The sequence below is a fragment of the Amblyomma maculatum genome, chromosome 5 (genome assembly GCF_055883805.1).
Source record: "Amblyomma maculatum isolate TAMU_Amacu chromosome 5, ASM5588380v1, whole genome shotgun sequence".
NCBI classification, from domain to species: domain Eukaryota; kingdom Metazoa; phylum Arthropoda; class Arachnida; order Ixodida; family Ixodidae; genus Amblyomma; species Amblyomma maculatum.
Window position 1 is genome coordinate 104,830,461 of NC_139348.1, and position 6,988 is coordinate 104,837,448.

The 6,988-nt window shown below is 43.5% G+C and overlaps 1 long non-coding RNA gene across 1 annotated transcript; it reads left to right on the forward strand.

Annotated features, from left to right (window-relative positions):
* Positions 1-555: 555 nt before the first annotated feature.
* Positions 556-5,421, forward strand: LOC146189105 (uncharacterized). The gene is made up of 3 exons (XR_014707274.1): positions 556-635; positions 3,204-3,305; positions 5,281-5,421. It is a non-coding gene; the product is annotated as an uncharacterized LOC146189105 (long non-coding RNA).
* Positions 5,422-6,988: the final 1,567 nt, after the last annotated feature.

Consider the following 6,988-nt stretch of genomic DNA (forward strand, 5'->3'; position numbering starts at 1 on the left):
ATCGACCTCAAAGCTCTACATCCGTATGATGACTGATTCATCCGCTTTCCTATCTTTTTGCCCCCTAAAATATGTACCATTCGCTCCTCCGCTGCTTTACCGCTGAATTACTGAGTGGTGTCAGTGATGAATAGTCCAGGTGGCCAGATTCATATAACACGCAACTTTTTGAGACAGTACCTGCATTATTCTATATGTTAGTGAAGGCAATTAGGCATTCCCGATGTCACGCTAATGCCATCTGCTTTGTTGTCTGACGGAGTTAATTGTGTACGTTGCGTGGTACCGAAAGCTATATGGACACATTTGCTATGCTCCGTATCTTTTCCCTGTATTATGCAATGGTGAATATTTCGGCCCTGGTTTTCTGCAGTTGTCGTATTTAAAGCACTTCTCTCCACCCGTCATTATGCAATAGGTCATTTGAATACCGTTTTACGGAAACTAAATGTATATGTAAATTAGCAGTGGCAATCTCTTCTATGCAAATTCGTACGTTGTTTCATAAAGTAGCTCAAAATGTAATATTTTACTTTTCTAGAGAGAGCACTTTTCTTCAGATGTGGTACTCGGGTGCTGGCCGCACAGCTTGCCCATGAAGAGGTGTCCAGTGGTGCCTTCGCCAGGAATGGGAAGTGAGTTGGCAGCAATATTTGCATTGACCAGCGTCGCTCATTGCAAGCAACCACATATCTGTCAGCTCGGTATGCGGATGTGTGTGTGCCAAAATCGATGATAGTTTGCGCGCTTAAGTTAAGTAATGTTAAAAAAGGTGCTAAAAGAATGGACACATACGAAAAATATTTAGCCAAGTTTTAACCTGTTACACCAAATGATACGAGCGAAAGCTGTGTGTAATATGAAAATAGCTGGTTAGATGTGGTGGTTCTCAAGAGTGACGCAATAGCAGATGCCTCAGTGCTCACTTTTGCTCAGCGTTCTTGGTCATACTTTCGTTGTTTGGACAAGCGAACCTCTTTGTCTTCAGGCACCTCTCAACATCGTTTTGCACATCGCTTTCGTAGACATTTAGCGTGGCGAGCGATGTTTTGCAAGACGATGAGACGCAACCTGGCGTCGGTATTGAACCGTCGTGGCATTACAGTTTCAGGTCCCTACACGGCGCCTCTAAGAATGGCGGAGCAACTGGATAACGAGGGCAGTTGCTGTGCTTTGTATATGGTTAGTCATATGGTGTTGAGATGAAGCGGTCGCAGCACAGCAGAGTCAGCACAAGCGTAGAAGTTCCTTGTGGTTTCAAGATCATTGTGGAGTTTTGCTGATTTCCGAAATCGTAGCTCTCAGAGTAAGAAAATGTTCAAAGTTTTACGCTAACCTGCGTGCCGCGCTAAAGACCGGAATAAAGTGCATTATTCCAAACTTTGTCTAGTGGAGGACGGCGTTGTGAGCTCCAACCTTTCGCCACTAGATGAGGCATATGCATTCATTGGTGTACTTTATAGTGGTTAATAGTGTTGCCAGTTCAGAAAAACCCCGCAAAAGGAAGCCCCAAATCTGGCCAAACAGAGCTAAATTGATAAGCTTTTGTTTATGTGGTGTAACTTTTCAACACGACTCAGCCCATGAGAGGCACCGTACTGGTGTACTCCGGAAATTTCGTTCGCCCAGGGTTCTTTACCATGCATTTAAATCGCACAGCACACCGCCTCCTTGCTTTCTTCCTCCATTGCAAGCGGCCGCCGTAGCCAGGATTCTATCCAGAGCTCTTGGGAGAAGTTATCGAGATTTCTAACCACAGCGCCACCACGGCGGGTAAAAGTGCGCTAACTTCAACATTTTCATCAGAATGCTAATTCCTTTGCAATTTATCTCGTATGAACTATATATCATACAACCAGTATGCAGAATATATATAAATGGACGTTTTTATTTAACAGTAAAATTTAGACTACAAATAGCTTCATTCCCAAATATATCCTGCCAGCCCCCTTTTGGTTTAACTTAAGGCTCCCTAATGACTAATTTATTTCTTGGCTATAAAATGTTGATATTCTGAGACTGGTTCGAATAATTAATTTAGGGATTCGCCAACTGTGCCCATTTAAGTTTCTTTTTTACATTACATAATGTTCAGGGGACGGAACATGCGTCCAGCTGCTCAGTTCTACGAGAGCACATAAGGACAGAGAAAATTTCGCGAAAGCAAAGAAAGGAAGTTGTGTCGAAGCGTTCCTCTACTAAAATGCTATCTTTGAATGGGTAGTGCTGCTACAGCTTTTTCACCCCATTCGGGAGCGAGCATCGTCAACCCATTTTACTAACAGCTATTCTTTTCTCATGGCTTCAGTCATTTATATCAGGGCCACCGGCAAATTCCTACACCCTGTCAATACGTTCCCCATCTGCCGAAGAGCGCCGCATACAACTGCCTTCACAGCAATAGTGATTATCGCTATCATTATATGTTTACCGAGCAAGCGTGTTTTTAAAACTGATTTCAGTTAACGCTCAGCATGCTCGGTGAATCGAGCTAAGTTTAGGATAATGTTTTTTTTTTTCTATCAGACGTTGCAGATAGGCAACCGGTTTGGTCCCCATAACAGTTTTATTTATAGCACTCAATATAATCTGACACCGTTTACGGCAATGGTTTAGCAGCATTAACTGTCCGAAGGTGGTGCTGCATCGGAGCTGTTTTAGTACTATGCATGATGCTGCAGGACAAGAGTAAGTTAGGTCCAGTTCTTGCTCCGCAAAGCGGGGGGGGGGGGGGGGGGGGTTTCGACCGCTCTCATTTTCTAGTCAGCTGTGGTTGTCGCCACAACACTGAAAGTAGCAAGGGTTAAGCTATCGACGGGCCCACTAGAACGGCTCAAAATGTATCTATTGATTAAATTATCTATTGCTCCAGTTTTACATGGACAGCACAGGGATTAATTAATGCATGAGTGCATATATACTCAGGAATTTGAAGTTTGTTTGGGTTTGGACTTCCACAATGTGATGTAGCCCTTGCGTCATAAGAAGCGCCGTATGAAGCTCTGCAGTAATGTAGACCTTCAAATCTTTTCGGTAGAACTTCATCTGGCGCACATCGGTGTAGTGTACGTACAGTAGAGGTATATAACTATCTCGCCTCTGTGGCATATGGCACAGACAAGAACTTCGAAGCGAGTCTCACACATGCAGCCGTGAAATATAAGCGACCTTTCCTGGAGTGTCTTTCCTTCTTTCTTCTTCAGCAGTCTGAACCGGACTGCATTATGGCGGCCGCATGGAACACCTGCATCATAGCGTCCAGGTTTGCTCAAGCAAAAGGCCACTCCAGAACTACTGCTCCCTTGGTAAGTGATCGTTGCGGTGAATGAGAGGCTGACGCTTGATGATATACTGCGTGGTAGCTCAAGCTTTACAATTGTCCATGTGTATTCCGGATATAGACTGAATGCGTCTTTATTGGCCGAATATGCCGAATTATTATTGCCTTGCATTAACAATTTTCTTGGGCAGGAGTCTAGAGTAGACCAGCCATGAAATGCAGGCAAGAGTTCTTATCTTAAAAAGAAGTCTTGCTTATTTAGAGAGTCGAATCTCTTCCCGTCATGGTATAGAGCAGCCGCACTATTCTTTTAAAAAGACAATACATGTGCTTGAAAGAGAATGCTGTATGCGGTTTGGGCACAATGATTAGGCTCGCGTATGGGAAAAGATAGCACAAGGACATCGACGACTGTCATGTCGAGCACTTCGAGCGGCACTTCGGGAAAGTTTACGGTTACACTATGCACAGCTGTGGTTTCTTCTGAGAAACACTCTTTTCACACAACTCTGAAAGTTTTTCAGGCAAATAAAGCTGTTTAATATCAAGCACAGTGTAAACATGTTTCTTCGCTATTTATTTCTCAGCCTATAACCGGTGATTCTGAGGGCTGAAAAATAAAGTTAAAAGTGGCAGCAGTAGGAAAAACTGCAATGCTACATGCTACAATGCTACAAAACTACAAACTGGCTGTGGGTATAAGGTTAATATCAGGCTTATAAAGCGACACTGCCCACTGCTAAGCGAGGCTTCAGACAGTCGTGCGTGTTGAGTTGCACAGGATTGCCATACTTTAACTTCCTTGTAACTATGCTTGAACTAAAGCTAACCCTTTATTTTGTTCACTTGCGCACACAAAACAAACTAATAAAACTTGGCGGCGCCAAAAACAATTTGTTGGGCGGTCGTAGAGCTATTAATAGCGCAGCGCCCACCAGCGCTATATTTAAATTCGGCTAGGCAACTAGGAAAATCTGGAACAATGTGGACTCAGTTGGATAAGGCAGCTTCCCTTCGAGGTCCCATGGCTTGAAAAAGATGTGAAAAATCCATGTTCATGCTGGATCAAGAACGAGCTTAAAATCTCCGCGGAATTGTTCTCGACGTTCTGCGCGTTAAAAAAGGCAAATAAATGGTAGTTGGTAATCTTTACTTATCTCGTGGCACTAGCCACGCCTGGCTAGTGGCAGTGCACAGCAGCTGTGTGGAGATGAAAGGTGTGAGGTCGGATGAGGACGAGACCCGAAGGAGTTTATCTCTCTTCGGTTAATTTTTTTTTATTGTTTGACTCAAGGGTCGCCTGTACCTATCTTCATCTGTCTCTCCTCATTTTGTATACATATATAAATAACTGTTTGCACGTCCGCCTCTGCCACTCAACAAAGAAGTGGCAAAAAAGAGAGCCACATAATAAGCTTTTGCCGCGCAAGGCAGACTTATTGTTGTCAGATGGCGGAACGGATCACTGCCACGTCGGCGCAACTATTTTGGCCGATGTTGCGCCGACGTGGCAGTGATCATAACGGAGCAGCAATAAGCTGACGAGGTATCACTAGGCTGTTAGTATGTCCCTAGATTGAAGGCTTAATGAGTAGTCGGGTGAAACAAGCCGGTAATTCCACACTAAAACGTTCGCTATTTACGAAAGTATATGAGCATGCATGCGTAGCCTTGGATTCTGTAACTGATTCGGTATTCAAGAGCACCGGAAGGGTGATCAATATTCCACCTTCCTAAACTAGTAACCCGAGTTTGCGGCTCCTTCCAACCTTCTGTGATCTGCTTATCTCTGTAGTTTAAATCATCTATGCACGAGTGATCAGCTTTGCAGCTGCTAGCTATCACCTTCCAGCTCCCTCCTCGCGTTTTTCAAAATGCGGAAAATATTCTAGAAGGATAGATTTGGTAAACATTTTTGCTGATTGTTACCTTAAACAAGTCAAACATGGTTTTTATTTCCCTCATAATATTACGAGGCTTCTCGTGTCCTCCATTCGCAGGCTGCTGTTCCAGTCTCCTGCCAGGCTCATCCATTCGGAAAGCATCCTAAGAAGTACGTGAAGGATGCGATACGCAATAATAAAGTTCACTCATGTTTTTTGTGAGCATATATGTATAATCTATGCTAATAAAAGTTTAGATCCCAGAACATCTGGGGTTGAGTCACACCGTGTGATTCGTAAATATGTTTCATTGGGTCTGACGGCAGATACAGAGCCACTAAACGGCTTGAAAGCAGACCCCGTGGCATATAAAGTTTCGCAATCCCTGTACATTGCAATATACCTTGTGTGACTATGGATACAGCACAAAAGGGAAGGGGTAAAGTAGACTAAGATTTATTAATTTACTACTCAGAGCGCCTCTAGTAAGGCAGAGCAGTGAGGGGGAAGGATAACAGTCAGCTCTTAAGGAATTGCAACTACATTGCACATGAAGCATGCTCAAAATAGGAAAATATATAAAGAACTTAAAAGGCCGCTTTTCCAGGGTGAAAGGTGCAGGATAACGGTGAGAGGTGAATGGAAAAACCTTAGTAGTACATTTCAGTGTAATCAGCTGTAGCCATAACAAGTCATTGTGAGATATATTGGTCATTATTCGTCATTGCAAGTCATTAGTAGGTTATTTTAGCCTTTCAAAAGTATTGCCAATCACTTTAGTGATTTATAATAAAGTAAATTTTAAAAGTCGTCATTAGCATATCTGTCATTAGAAGTCATTGTGATATCTACCAATATCTATCATCTCTCTTAATCACTGTCAGTTATTTTTTCTTCGTTAATCTATTTTCGCACGGAGGACCCTGAGGAGGCGTCCGGCCACCCCTTTCGGACGACGCGCCATACGATCATGGAAAGGTTTTGCCTTAAAACATTAACATACATAAAAGAAATGCAATGACGCGACCACTCGCCAAAGCACAAAAATACAGAAAAACATAGCAGAGCACGGACACAAGTAGAACAACGCCACATATACAAGTTATCTATTGAATAGTGGTGTTTTTGTCTGTAATTGGCGGGAATGCGTATCTTTTGCCACAGTCGTGCCATTTAGTTTGTGATCCCTAACTGAAGTACGAAGGCCACGCCGGGTGTACAGGATGATGGTCGTCAATCGCGGGAAGCTCCCGCACCAGCCACAACCCAGTGCTAGTGCAAAGGTGGGCCCAAAACTTTCCTGGAAGTGGCCCTCCCACTTCGGACACCAGCACAGCTCGAGAAGACAAATGAGGGCCTGGCGTGTAAAGTCGACTTTGCAAATTAAAAGATGACTTGGGCTATATACAATACACTTTAGTTTTCTTAATAGAAGCAAAGAAGATAAATCTAGACCACTCGAAAAGAGACATTAAAAAATTATGGGTACCAGTCCACTCCCGGCTACAGGGATATGAAGGGGATCATGAACTCGCCCGGGGCCTTAACTTTTCGGGTGGGCCCGGACCCTTACTAAGATAGCAGAGATGGTCGAGATCAGCAACGTAGATAAATAACTAACACAATAATATAGAATAAGCCAAGTGGTATCCCCACTGTCCGATAGATCACTTAACAAAGTGCAAGGTAATATTTGGAGACTCCTACGCACAAGGAAACATAACCCCACCCCCGGCTCATGAGCAGGTAGTACCTAACACAATACAAAGCGACATGCAAAGGTAGCAAACAAAACGCATCCATAGTCAACATAAATGGACATGCC